The sequence below is a fragment of the Mirounga angustirostris genome, unplaced genomic scaffold, assembly GCF_029215605.1.
Source record: "Mirounga angustirostris isolate CCGP_5_RB_7025 unplaced genomic scaffold, mMirAng1.0.hap1 SCAF_6, whole genome shotgun sequence".
Lineage (NCBI taxonomy): Eukaryota > Metazoa > Chordata > Mammalia > Carnivora > Phocidae > Mirounga > Mirounga angustirostris.
In genome coordinates this window covers 50,654,564-50,669,859 of record NW_026991714.1, presented here as the reverse complement: position 1 = coordinate 50,669,859, position 15,296 = coordinate 50,654,564, and the positions used below count along the sequence as shown (strand labels likewise).

General features: G+C 38.8%; 1 non-coding gene across 1 annotated transcript; it reads left to right on the top strand.

Moving 5' to 3' along the window:
- The first annotated feature begins 991 nt into the window (after positions 1-991).
- LOC123847285 (U1 spliceosomal RNA) lies at positions 992-1,153 on the top strand. Its single transcript, XR_006791522.1, has one exon. It is a non-coding gene; the product is annotated as a U1 spliceosomal RNA (small nuclear RNA).
- The last annotated feature ends 14,143 nt before the right edge of the window (positions 1,154-15,296 follow it).

Sequence of the window (15,296 nt, the reverse complement as noted above, 5' to 3'; positions counted from 1 at the left end):
GGGGAGTCGCTTGAGTTTCTCTCCCTCTGCCCCTCCCCCCACCTCTCCTCCTCTCTCTCCCCCCCACCCCCAAATAAATAAATAGATCTTTTTAAAAAATACTTTCTAGCAACCTTGATCACCTGGCTGAGATGGTCTTTGTCAGGTTTCTCCACTGTAAGTTTCTTCCTCTCATCACCCCTCTTTCCATACTACAGTCTTTGGAAAGAAGTCACTCTACAGAGCTCATACTTAAGAGTAGGGATTTATGCTTCACTTCCATGAAGGCAGAGTATCTACATACATTATTTGGAATTCTTCTACATAGGAAATTTTCTCCTCTCCACCATTTACTTATTTATTCAGTCAGTCATTTTTTTTAAATCCATTTGGGTCATGGATATTTATTTTATACTTTGGGTTATAATCCAATACTACTTTATGTTTTTGCTTAAATTGTATCAGCTTTGGTCATTGGGAGCTCTTTTAACTGGCTCCTGTGTCCCTCTGACATACCTCATCATTGTGATTTTTTGTTTGTTTTTAGTACTTCTTTTCTGGCACTGAAAGATAGGCCAGGTTCATCTTGGATATTTCCTGCCCCAGTTCTAGATTCAGCTGTCTCTCCAAGGCACACTGGTTCCTTTTATTAGAGAATAGTATTAAGATCCAAGATCCGAATGCTGGATGAACTTTTTGATAGGGGTGTCATTACTCAGCTGACAGATCAAGTGTATGTATATATACTAACCAGTGTATATACATATATCTATAACTATTTCTGTATGTAACTATCTTTATTCATTAAGCTAAACAGAAGTTCATACTCTCTCCAGCTCTAAGCCATTACCACATAGATCTTTCTAGCCTCCCCCCCCTTGCTTATTTGTAAACTCCCATTTCAACAGTGAGAAAACTGGCTTTCCCCCCCCACACACACCATCCATTTACTTCAATTCCAATGCATTGATTCTAGTATATAAGTATAGCAGTATCAAAAATTAACCCCCCCATACTTACCTGGCAGGGGAAATGCCATGATCACAAAAGCGGTTTTCCAAGGGTGAGGCTTATCCGTTGCACTCAGGATGTGCTGACCCCAGTGATTTCTCCAAATGTGGGAAACTCAACTGCATAATTTGTGGTAGTGGGGGACTGTTTGTGTTCTCCCCTGGGAAAAAAAATTAACCCCCAATGTGGGAATTAATATTATCAATTACAGTATGGTGCTGTGGATAGTTTCTTTTGACTATAATCTTACAGGCTACTCATTTCCAAAGTTACTTAGATGAACACCATTTTCTCCTATTAGTGAGGTTGTTTTGCTAACTCGTAATACAATTAGATTATTTTGTCATAATCTGGGGTGCCTGGGTGGCTCGGTTGGTCGAGTGTCCGACTCTTGATTTCAGCTCAGGTTATGATCTCAGGGTCATGATTTCAGGGTCGTGAGATCAAGCCCTGTGTCCGGCTCCATGCTGGGCATGGAGCCTGCTTAGGATTTTCTCTCTCCCTCACCCCTCCCACCACCTGCATGTGTATGCGAGCGTGCTCTCTCTCTCTCTCAAAAAAAAAAACAAAACCAAAAAAACTGCATTTTATTCTAGGATCTCTCCCCCTTCTAAGTGATTTTCCTTTAAATTTTCATACATTAAGATTCACTCTTTACGCTGTGAAGTTCTAGGAGTTTTGTCAAATACATAGTATTATATATCCACAATTATAGTATCATAAAGAATAGCTTTATTGCCATGAAAATAATCCCTTGCACTTCATCCATTTTTCCCTTCTCCTAATCTCTGAATTTCTGGCAACTACTTTTCTTTTTAGTGTCTCCATAGTTTTTTTCCAGAATGTCATATAGTTGAAATCATACAGCATGTAGCTTTTTCAGAATGGCTTCTTTCACTTAGCAATACACATTTAACATTCCTCTATGTCTTTTCATGATTTGATGGCTCGTTTATTTTTATCTCTAAATAATATTTCATTATATAGATAAAGCATAGTTTATTCACCTATTGAAGGAGATCTTGTTTGCTTCCAGTTTTTTGTTTCCAGCAATTTTGTTTTTGTAGTATTTTATAGTTAACAAAGGTCTCATACTTGTTAAAGCTGTTTAAATAACTTTTGGTTTCTCTCATGTATTTTTTACTTTAATTTAATTTTAAGATTTTATTTATTTATCTGACAGAGAGAGACACAGCAAGAGAGGGAACACAAGTAGAGGGAGTGGGAGAGGGAGAAGCAGGCTTCCCGCCAAGCAGGGAGCCCAATGCGGGGCTCAATCCCAGGACCTGGGATCATGACCTGAACCAAAGGCAGGCGCCTAATGACTGAGCCACCCAGGTGCCCCATACTTTATTTTATTTTAGAGAGACAGCAGGGGAGGGGGGTGCAGAGGGAGAGAGAATCTTAAGCAGACTCCATCCTGAGGGCAGAGCCCCATATGGGGCTGGATCCAGGGACCCTGAGATCATGACCTGAGCTGAAACCAAGAGTTGGACACTTAAGCAACTGTACCACCCAGGCGCCCTGCTCATGTATTTTTTAAAATAGTTTTTTCTATGTTCTGTTACGTATTTTTTCTCTTCATTCTCTGAACATTATTATTTCTTTATTGGTACTTAATATAAACTACAACTGCCTAAAGAAAGCTTTGCATTATTTTCTGTGTAACTTGTAGTTCAGTGCTTCATGCAAGGTTATTTTTGTCATTATTTTTACAAAAAGTAATCCAAGCTCATTGGGGAAAAAAATAAAACAATATAGAAATATATCAAAACGTGAAGTTTCACAGTGAACTTTTATAATTTCACTCATAGATATTTCTCATTTTGTGTTCCTTCTCTCCCCTATGTAAGTTATGGTAATGTATATTAATATCTATAAGAATGGATATTTATATCAAATGTCTTTTTGGCATCTATCAAAATAACCATGTAACCAGAATAACCAAATAACTCTTTATAAATGTAAGTCACATTAATGGATTTCCTAATATGGAACCATCCTTGTGTTCCTAGAATAAATCTTACTTGGTCATGAGGGGTTATCTTTTTAATACGTTGGTAAATTCGGGGCGCCTGGGTGGCTCAGTCGGTTAAGTGTCTGCCTTTGGCTCGGGTCATGATCCCAGGGTCCTGGTATCAAGTCCCCAGCTCGGCGGGGAACCTGCTTCTCCCTCTGCCTGCTGCTCCCCCTGCTCGTGCTCTCGCGCTCTCTCTCTGGAAAATAAATAAAAAAAAAACATTGGTAAATTCAATTTACCTGTCTTTTTATTTTAGGATTTTTGTATTTATAGCCATAAGTAAGGTTGGCCTTCTTTTCTATTTTGTGGTATCCTTGCCATGTTTTTGTATCATGGTTGTAGTAACCTCTTAGGATGAAACATAAATCGTTCATCTTACTTTATTCTCTGGGGAGGTTTAAATGACATAGGAATAATTATGTCTTTTTGTTGGAGTAAAAGTGCCCATAAAACTGTCTAGGCCTGGGTGCTTTTGGTCATGGAAGAATAAGTCTTATGGTTAATTTTTCTGTTTATTTTATGATTATTTATGATAATCTATTTAATGAGCTCTTTTCCTCTTTTAATTTTGGCTAGTTTGTCTTTCTTTGGAGGGAACTACCTATTTCATTTTTCTTTTCTTTTTTCTTTTTTTTAATTTTAATTATTTATTTATTTGAGAGAGAGAGAGCATAAGCCGGGGCAGAGGAAGAGGAAGAAGCAGACTCCCCGCGGAGCACTGAGATCATGAACTGAGCCGAAGGCAGATGCTTAACTGACTAAGCCACCCACGCACCCCTCATTTTTATTTTCAGACTTAATATTAGAAAATTACAATGGTGGTCTCTTACATTTTAAAAATCACTGTATCTGTAGTTATATCTACTTTCTCATGTTTAATGCTTTTCTCTTTATGTGCTTCTTTTATTGTGTTTATTATCAAATTTTCCAAAGGTTTTATTGTTTTATTGGTCATTTTATAGCACCATCATATGAATTTATTTGTTCATGTATAGATTTTGGTTGACATAACTTACAGTTGTTCTTCAGGAGACTTCAAAAAAATTTCTTAATAGAATCCAATTTATCATTTTTTTAAATGGATGATGCTTTTGTGTTGTAAAAATCCATTGCCAAATCCAAGGTCACTGAGATTTTCTCCTGTTATCTTGTAGGAGTTTTCTGGTTTTGTATTTTATGTTTAGGTTTATGATTTATTTTGAATTAGTTTTTGTGAAAAGTGTAAGTTCTGATTCCAGTTTCTTTTCTCCCCTTCTGTATATGGACATTCAATTGTTGCAGTATCATTTGTTGAAAAGACTTCTTTTTTTCATTCACCTGTCTTTATTCCTGACAAAGACTGTCCTTGAGGACAGCCTTGGTCAGGCTCCTCTTGGCCCTCTATTCTACTGGGCCTGTCCTTGCCCTGCTTAGTTCAGCTTTAGCAAGAATCATGTCAGTTTGGAGCGAATCCCTATTCTTTGTAAGTAATCACCCTGATATCTCATCAAATTACTCATCTCCTTCAATATCTTATCACCATGGCCTGCCTTTAGCAAGAATCCTCCTTTTCCTTGATGTTTCCTTTTAGGCATTTTCCATCCTCTGACTCCCACCTTCTCCTTGGCTATAAATCTCCACTTGTCCTTATTGTAATCAGAATTCAGACTGATCTCTCTCCTCTCTGCAAATCCCATTGCAATAGTCCTTCTCAAATAATGTCTTGCTGTCTTTAACAAGTGTCATGAATAATTTTTTCTTTAACATTAATTTGTCAAGATCAGTTGATAATATTGTATGGGTATATTTCTGGTTTCTGGGGTCTCTGTTCTATTGCTCTTTTTTTTTTTTTTTAATGGGTACCATATCGTCTTGATTACTATAATTTTACTTTAAGCCTTGAAATCAGGTAATGTGAGTCCTCCAACTTCGTTTTTCAGTATTCTGTTGGCTATTCTAGATCTTTTGTTTTTCTATGTAAACTTTATTTTTTAAATTTAAATTCACTTAGCCAACATATAGTACATCATTAGTTTTTGATGTGTTCAGTGATTCCATGTAAACTTTAGAATTATTTTGTCACTATCTACAAAATAGCTTGAAGAGATTTTGATTGGAATTGCATTGAATCTATAGATCATGTTCTAAGAATATCTTAATAATATTGAGTCTTTATTTTTAATTTTTTTTTATTTTTAAAGATTTATTTATTTGTCAGAGAGAGAGAGTGTGTGCACAAGCAGGGGGGAATGGCAGGCAGAGGGCAAAGCAAGCTCCCTGCTGAGCAAGGAGCTCGATGCAGGATTCGATCTCAGGACCCTGGGATCATGACCTGAACTGAAGGCAGACAGTCAGCTGCCTGAGCCACCCAAGCGTCCCTACAATATTGAGTCTTTTAATAAATGAGCATGGAATATCTGTTTATTAAGACCTTTGATACTTTTCATCAGAATTTTGTAGTTTCCACATACAGAATTTGCAAATATTTTGTTAGGTCTACACCCAAGCCTTTTTGTTTTGTTTTGTTTTTGTTTTTGGCAGGATGTGGTGTTATTATAGTGGTTTTAAAAAAATTTTTAAAAATTTAAAATTCCAATTTGTTCATTACTGGTATACAGGAAAACAGTGGACTTCTATATATTAATCTTGTATCCTGTAACCTTGTTACAATAGCTTATTATAGGAATACCTCCTTTTATTCACTTCAATTTATTGTGCTTCACAGATATTGTGTTATTTTTACAAATTGAAGGTTGTGGCAACCTTGCATCAAACAAGTCTGTTGGTGCCATTTTCCAACAACATTTGCTTGCTTTGTGATTCTGTGTCACATCTTGGTAATTCTCACGATATTTTCAGCTTTTTCATATTTATTTGTTTGTTATGGTGATCTGTGATCAATGGTTATGACTTGCTAAAAGCTCTGATGATGGTTAGCTTTATTTTTAGCAAGAGAGTATTTTTTTCTCTTAAGATCTTATTTATTTAAGTAAATAAAAGGGCAGAGGGAAAGGAAGAGGGACAAGCAGACTGTGCACTGAGTGCTGAGCCCGATGTGGGTCTCAATCTTAACCACCCTGAGATCACGACCTGAGACAAAATCAAGAGTTGGACACTCAACTGACTGAGCCACCCAGGCACCCCAGCAATAGACTGTTGTTTTTTTTTTTTTTACCCCCCGCCCCAGACTATGTTTTAATTAAGGTATGTACATTGTTCTTTTTAATTTTTTTTTTTTTTTAAGATTTTATTTATTTGCGAGAGAGAGAATGAGAGACAGAGAGCATGAGAGGGAGGAGGGTCAGAGGGAGAAGCAGACTCCCTGCTGAGCAGGGAGCCTGATGCGGGACTCGATCCCGGGACTCCGGGATCATGACCTGAGCCGAAGGCAGTTGCTTAACCAACTGAGCCACCCAGGCGCCCCTGTACATTGTTCTTTTAAACATAATGCTATTGCATACTTAATAGATTAGAGTATGGTGCAACCATAACTTCATATGCCCTGGGAAACCAAAAAGAAAATAATTTGACTTGTTTTATTGTGATATTTGCCTTATTGAGATGGTTTGGGATGAACCTGCAACATCTCTGAGGTATGCCTGCAGTTCCAGAAATTTTTTTTTTTTTTAAGATTTTATTTATTTGAGACAGAGAGAATGAGAGAGAGAGAGAGCACATGGGGGGGGAGGGTCAGAGGGAGAAGCAGGCTCCCTGCCGAGCAGGGAGCCTGATGCGGGACTCAATCAGGGACTCCAGGATCATGACCTGAGCCGAAGGCAGTCGCTTAACCAACTGAGCCACCCAGGCGCCCCAGTTCCAGAAATTTGTTAGTTGTTTTTGGATTTTCTATATAGGCAGTCATGTCATTTGCAGACAAAAGCCATTTTGTTTCTTCCTTTCCAATCTGCATGCATTTTATTTCCATTTCTTGTTTTATTGCAGTAGCCAGGACTTCCAATATAATATTGCTATGGACTGAATATTTGTGTCTTCCCCAAACTCATATATATTTTCATTTAGGTTTTTTTCGTTATCAAACAAGAAACAATTAAAATAAATTAATATTGAACTCAGATCTTGGGGGAAGAACAATTAAATAAACCTAAGGAAAATGGAAAAAAATGAAGATAGAAGTAATAATTAATGAATTAGAAAAAATAGAATAAATATGTTATCTAAGATTTAGTTCTTTTTTTTTTTTTAATTCATGAGAGACAGAGTGAGAGAGAAAGGCAGAGGGAGAAGCAGGCTCCCAAGGAGCAGGGAGCCCGATGCGGGACTCGATCCCAGGATGCCGAGATCATGACCTGAGCCGGAGGCAGACGCTTAACCATCTGAGTCACCCAGGCGCCCAAGATTTAGTTCTTTAAAAACAAACCTTATTAAATAATAAACCCACCAGTTGAACTTAAGAAAGGGTGAAAATGTAAATATAGGGGTGCCTGGCTGGCTCAGTCAGTACAGCATGTGACTCTTGATCTTGGGGTTGTGAGTTCAAGCATGGAGCCTACTTAATTTAAAAAAAAAATGTAAATACACAAAACTGGATAAAAAAGGAAAAAACAATAACTGTGGAAAAAAAGAAAAATTATTATGGGGTGCCTGGGTGGCTCAGTCATTAAGTGTCTGCTTTCGGCTCAGGTCATGATCTCAGGGTCCTGGGATCGAGCCCCGCATCGGGCTCCCTGCTCAGTAGGAAGCCTGCTTCTCCCTCTCCCACTCCCCCTGCTTATGTTCCCTCTCTCACTATCTCTCTCTCTGTCAAATAAATAAATAAAATCTTTAAAATAGAAAGAAAGAAAGAAAGAGAAAGATAGATTATTAGAAAATATTAGAAAGTATTTTGTGGCGATGCCTGGGTGGCTCAGTCAGTTAAGCATCTGACCAGCTCAGGTCATGATCTTGGGGTCCTGCTCAGCAGGGTGTCTGCTTCTCTCTCTCCCTCTACCCCATGCCCCACCCATGCTCTCTTTCTCTCTCCCTCTCTTTCTCCCTCATATGAATAAATAAAATGTTAAAAAAAAAAGAAAATATTTTGCAACTTTTAAATAAATTTAAAAAATGTAGAATGGTATTGAAATTTATATGCTGCTATTCAAGTTTTATTAAACTCATACTTTTATTTTCTCTAAGTGATCTGAATATTTTCAGAATGATAGAAATTCTGTTCTATCTAGAAATAGAAATCATTCAGAATGAATGATAGAAAACTAAATGTGTACTTGTCAGTTAGAAATATCTCGTTCTCTTCAAGATAAGAGTCCCTTTTCTTTGAAACTGTGCCTTTGGGGTAAATGCTCGGTCTCTGATTTTCTTACCCCTCTTCTTCCCCAAGATAGAGTCTGGATGTTGTTGATTGGAAAACTGTTTGGTGATGGGCTGGCTCTTCAGTGACATCTGTGGTTGAGCTCTGCTTCTGATGAAACTCCTGGTCTGTTCTCTCAGTCTGGGGATTATTGGTGGGCAGTTTGGCTGGCTTCCATGTGAGTAGGCCTTACCTCAGCCTTTGCTGGTGCTTCTGACCCTCTGAGATCTGGCTAAGACTTCCATGAGACTCCTCTTGGGTCCATCTGCCCAGAGGTTCTCAACTACAGTTTTTGCTCTGCCTCTCCTGTCGCAGTCCCTTGGCAAATTCACCAATTAGCTACATTCTACATCTCTCCACAGGGCACATAGGAACTTCTGGATCCTTTGGGATCTTAGCGCTATATCTATCTATTTGGTGTATTAATACATTTTGTAGATTTCACTCTGGAGTGGTTGTCTCATTTCAATGTGGCAACATCTGGAGCCCATTCCTTGCCCTGCTCTATACTGCTTGAGGACATCTAAGCTTTTCACCAAATCCAGAGTTTCCATTTTGGGAGGAGGAGCAGGAAAAAGGTAAAGGAGATATTTTAAACTGACAGAGAATATTTTATTTTTATTTATTAAAAATTTATTTATTTAAGCGAGGGTGTGCATGATGGGGATGGGTGGAGGGAGAGGGAGAGAGAAACTCAAGCAGCCTTTTCGCTGAGTGTGGAGGCCAGTGTGGGGCTTGATCTCATGACCCTGAGATCAGACCTGAGCTGAAACCAAGAGTTGGATGCTTAACCGACTGTGCCACCAGGTGCCCTGACAGAGAATATTTTATTTTATTTATTTGTTTTTTTTAGATTTTATTTATTCATGAGAGAGAAAGAGAGAGAGAGGCAGAGGGAGAAGCAGGCTCCCAAGGAGCAGGGAGCCCTATGCAGGACTCGATCCCAGGACCCTGGGATCATGACCTGAGCCGAAGGCAGACGCTTAACCATCTGAGCCACCCGGTGCCTGAATATTTTAAATCAGAAGAGAATACACTACTTTAAACCGGCTACTTTATCCTCTTCTTGTACTGCTCACTGGGATGGGTACCCAGGAGCAACATGGGCTTAGTTATGGAAAATAAAATAAAGCTCTTTGATTTTTCACATCTCATTGGTAATTATTAAATTTTTGAGCTCACTACATCTGAAGTGTTTTGAGATGTATTTTCATCTGTTGTAAATCTTGTTGCCCAAAAGATGTTCCCTTCAGGCTCAAGTCAGATTCTTTCTAGAACAAAGGAGTCAAGGAGCTTGAAGGTTCATAGCTGATTTTTTGGAGTCTTTGGTGAAACACTGGTATGATGGCCAGAGTTTATTAAGTGTGTGAAGAGATTTCTAAAGAAACACATCCCTTTATATATCAAAAGCTAAGTTTAGAGCACTGAAAAGGAGTTCTGTCATAAGTGTAAGATGGAGAAAAAGCCTGGGCAGCATAGTCAGTTAAGAGTCCTACTATTGGTTTGGCTCAGGTCATGATGTCAGGGTCCCTCAATCAAGTCCTGTCAGTCTCCATGCTCAGTGTGGAGTCTGCTTAAGACTCTCACTCCTTCTCCCTCTGCCCCTCCCCACTGTGCACGTATACATACACTCTCTCTCAAATAAATAAATCTTTTTAAAAAAGTGACATTTTGCAATTTCTCTATAAAATGTCTACAGGTGGGTGCCTGGGGTGGCTCAGTTGGTTAAGCGACTGCCTTCAGCTCAGGTCATGATCCTGGAGTCCCTGGAGCGAGTCCTGCATAGGGCTCCCTGCTCGGCAGGGAGTCTGCTTCTCCCTCTGACCCTCCCCCCTCTCATGTGCTCTCTCTCTCTTTCTCTCTCTCAAATAAATAAATTAAAAAAATCTTTAAAAAAAATGTCTACATGTATATTTCTTTTTTATTATCCAGCATGGGATTCACTGGACTTCTGTATATTGATGTTTTTATAGTTCTAGATAATCTCAGATATTATCTTTTCAGATATTTGTATAAAACAAATCAAATAGAAGATCTTTTAAAGCAGCTAGAAAAAAGAGATTACATAAAGGAGTTAGATTTATAGATCTCAATAGGAAAAATAGAAAGCAGAAAACAGATGATTATTATCTACAAGGTGATGAAAAATATGACAGCCAACCTAAAAAGCTCTACAAAGTGAAAGAATCCTTTGGATATAAGAAAAAAATACAGGGGCTCCTGGGTGGTTCAGTTGGTTAAGCGTCTGCCTTCGGCTCAGGTCATGATCCCAGGGTCTTGGGATCGAGCCCCACATTGGGCTCCCTGCTCAGCAAGGAGCCTCCTTCTCCCCCTCCCTCTGCCTCTCCCCCTGCTCATGCTCTCTCTCTTTGTGTCAAATAAATAAATAAAATCTTTGGGCACCTGGGTGGCTCAGTTGGTTAAGTGACTGCCTTCGGCTCAGGTCATGATCCTGGAGACCCAGGATCGATTCCTGCATCGGGCTCCCTGCTCAGCAGGGAGTCTGCTTCTCCCTCTGACCCTCCCCACTCTCATGTGTTCTCTCTCTCTCTAATAAATAAATAAAACCTTAAAAAATATAAATAAAATCTTAAAAAAAAAATACACAGAAATGTTTAGATAAACAGAAACTGAGTTAATCACACAAAAGGGAATTCTAATGGATATTCTTGAGATTGAAGGAAAAAGACCCTGGATGTACATCAGAGGTATAGAAAGAATTGAGCAATGAAAGGGGTCAATTTAAATGAACAGTGTATAAAACAATAATAAAAGTTTTGTGGTGTCTAGGATTTAGCTAGAGAAGTAAAATATATGACAGCATTAAACATGTAAATTGAAATGAGGGTAAATGTAATAAAGGATTCTCAGGCCTTTGCATTGTCCTGGAAGTTAAAGTTATTGATTATCAGACTTTGGTGAGTGAAGGATGCATGTTTTAATGTCTAGTGCAACTATTAAAAAATACAGAAACAATATATCATTTACAATTTAATAGAATAATAAAAAATGGTAAACATGTTCAAAAGAAGGCTACACCGTTCTCCTGAACCTTGTGGTATCCTTATATACCACCTTTTATCATGAACACATACCAGTATTCCTTGATTACTTACAGAAAAAGAAGGGTGTGTTACCTTAGGGTGAAGAAAAAATGTCTTGAAATAGCATTGAGGAGTAAGGAGAACACTAATTCTACGCACAATTTGGGGGTTACTGGTGTATGAGAAACACCATTTGAGAAGGATTCAAGAGAAGAAATGTCCATGAGGAATTTTTTTTTTTTTTAAAGATTTTATTTATTTATTTGAGAGAGAGAATGAGAGAGAGAGAGCACATGAGAGGGGGGAGGGTCAGAGGGAGAAGCAGACTCCCTGCTGAGCAGGGAGCCCGATGCGGGACTCGATCCTGGGACTCCAGGATCATGACCTGAGCTGAAGGCAGTCGCTTAAACAACTGAGCCACCCAGGCGCCCAGTCCATGAGGAATATTAACTGTTCGTAATGTAAAAATATTTCCATGGCATGGAGGTTTCTGAGGGCACAGGTGAAAGGTTTGAGAGAAAGGATGGCAGTGGGAATTGGATCAGCAGGGGGAAGCTCTGAGCAGTAGAGGAAGGCATAGATTACCAGAGGCGCTTCCTAGGCAGAGAACAAGCATAACAGAGGTAGGTGGATACACTGAATTTAGATCACTGAAAGATTGTCTAGTGAACTGGTCTTGTAAATCCCTTGGTAAGTGTTAAGGCCTGTCAGAAGCCTCAGCCAAGTATTGGGTGATTGGGCTTCTGAGAGAGTTCTAAAAAATGGCCTTCGAACAATCTTGTTTGTCCCCATGACTTGCACTGTGGAAATGGCAGCAACCATTTGGCCTTTAGGTGACTTTGATTATATATTTGACTTGAAAGTTTGCAAAATTGTACTTATTTTCTTAAAATAATGTGTCTGTTAACAAGTTGAATTTACCCTTCCTTAAAAGCTAGGTAGTTTTTGGCCATGTAGCCATTCAAAAACTCAAAGCCATCTTTACGAAAAGAACAGAAGAGTCCAATAAACAGCCAGTTGAATTATGTGGCTCTAGAGAGCTATATAAATCAGTGTAGAATCCTAAGTCTTTTCGGCACGCATAGTGGTTTCTTATTGTCTCTTCCTCCCTTTTGAAATTCTGGTTTGTGCTCTGTGTTCAGTAATGATGGACTTACCTTGATTTCCCACAAGTCATCTCATAACTCAGTGTTGTAATAAATTCATCAACAAAGCTCATTTTAGAAATTACATATTCTATCCAATATATATTCTGTTTTCTATCAGTGGCAAAAGGCACACCATGATCTTCACTCCTTTTGGGTTCGAGTCTTTGGAATAAATGGTGAGACTCTCAGGTAGTTAAGGAAAACAAAGGGCATACTCTTGTGGTCATTAAATGAATTGGCTATGGCTGGAGTGTTGCCTTAGGAGTGACAGCAGTTGATTCAGTGATTAATCATTATCACCAACTCTGCAGTGGAAACTCATGAAGCATTTTAATGGTTTTAAATTCTTATTCTAAAATGAAAACATTTCATTTGAACTTGAGAATTATAAACTGTTTGAAAAACATGTGGTAAAATGTCAAGGTTCCGGTTTCTCCTGCTATATTTTGTCTTCTAAGTGGAAATGGAGCTGAGAGGTAGTGCATGGAAAGAACACTGATCATACCATTCCTTGAAAAGCTAACTACTCTTTCCCAATGTGTTTTTTATTTTCTGCTTTCTGTGAATCTTAGAATAGAGGCTCCCAAAGGGAAAAAACATGGGACAGTGAAAGGATTTATTTCATATTGGGGAAAAAGTTATGTGTGAATAAAAGAAACTTATAAATGTGTGTGAACACATGCATTTGTAGTCTTTGGAAAGGCTCAGGAAATTAACCTAATATCGCTATCTGGACCAATGGAGGAGCAAGCAAACAGGCATGCAGGTATTCATCTGCGAAGCGGAGCCTGGTAAGGAGGAGATGTCACCATTGGAAGGCAGGTGTTCAAGACCCCTCAGGTAGTTTGTTTCATTGTTTGAGCTGCTTCTCCAGCTCTGTGTTGGTCTAGCTTGAGCTTGAATTATTTTCTTCCCTTTTAAACATTTAAAAACATCTTTTTTTGCATTAAAAGCATTTAAAAAATGTAAAAAACCTTTTTAAAAAAGATTTTATTTATTTGAGAGAGAGTGAGCGAGAGAGAGAGTGAGCAAGAGAGAGAGAGAGAGCACAAGAGGGGGGGTCAGAGGGAGAAGCAGGCTCGCTGCTGAGCAGGGAAGCCTGACACGGGACTTAATCCTGGAACTCTGGGATCATGACCTGAGCTGAAGGCAGTTGCTTAACCAATTGAGCCACTTAGGCGCCCAGTAAAAAACATTTTTATAGTAAAAATAATACTTAGAGGGTAGAAAATTATAAAAGTACACAAAAATATAAAATGCATTGCAATGGGGCAATTACACCCAGTCATAGCTTTCTTAACATTTGGAGTGTTCTTACATTTTAAAAAAATTTCATATACATACAAACACACACACACACACACACACACACAAATCCGTACAATAGTGTATTGGAGATTCTCAGTCCTGGCTGCACATCAGAAATCATCAATGTGCTTTATGTAAGAAAGAAGAATTGAACCTCCAGTCATTTATTTTTTTTTAAAGATTTTATTTATTTATTTGAGAGAGAGAATGAGATAGAGAGAGAGAGCATGAGACGGGGGAGGGTCAGAGGGAGAAGCAGACTCCCTGCCTAGCAGGGAGCCCGATGCGGGACTCGATCCTGGGACTCCAGGATCATGACCTGAGCCAAAGGCAGTCGCTCAATCAACTGAGCCACCCAGGCGCCCCTCCAGTCATTTAAATAATGCTTAAAGAATAATCATTATTCCTACCTCAAAAGATTAATAATATACACTTATTTTCAAGTTAAATTAAGTTTTAGAGGTTATAATATATATATGTGAATATGCATGTATAAAATTATGAAAAATGTATATAGCTTCTCATTTTGATTTTTCACTTAAGTATTTCCATGTCATCAAAATTCTTAATAACATTACCCATAATGGCCACAAAAATTCCATCCTATGAAAACACCAAAAATTCCTTATTATTTTTTATTTCTTCTTTTATCATTGAATATTATTTCCAATAAATACAGAATGATGAACATCATGAGCTAAATCTGTATTCCTGTAACTGATTATTTCCTTAGGATAGTTTCCCTAGATGTGGACTCACTAGATGGAAAAAAGGAAGGGGCAACATTTGGATCAACTAAATATGGGGGTGGGGTGATTGAGTGGCTCAGTCCCTTATGCATCCGACTCTTGATTTTGACTCAGGTCATGTTCCACATCAGTGTGGAGTCTGCTTATCTCTCTCTGCTCCTCCCCCAGTCTTACCCTTGCACGTGCTCTCTCTCTCCCTCTCAAATAAATAAATAAATAAGATAATAAATAAGATAACAAAATAAAAAAGATTTTATTTCTTTATTAGAGAGAGAGAGATTGCATAAGCAGGGGGAGCGGCAGGCAGAGGGAGAAGCAGACTCCCCACTGAGCAGGGAGCCCGATGTAGGATTCGATCCCAGGACCCTGGGATCATGACCTGAGCTGAAGGCAGACGCTTAACTGGCTGAGCCACCCAGGCATCCCTAAATAAAATCTTTAAAAAAAAAAAGAGAGAGAGGGGAAAAAAACAAACACAAAAACATGTGGGGCACCTGAGTGGTTCAGTTGGTTAAGTGTCCGACTCTGGATTTCAGCTCAGATCGTGATCTCAGGGTTGTGGGATGGAGCCCTGTGTTGGGCTCCGTGCTAGGGGTTTAGTCTGCTTGGGATTCTCTCTCTTTCTCTTTCTTTTCCTCTGCTCCCCCCCCCCCTCTCGCTTTCCCTCTCATTAAAAAAAAAAAAAAGAGAGAAGAAAGGAAAAGAAAACATGTTTTCCCAGGCGCCTGGCTGGGTCAGTTGGTAGAGCATGCA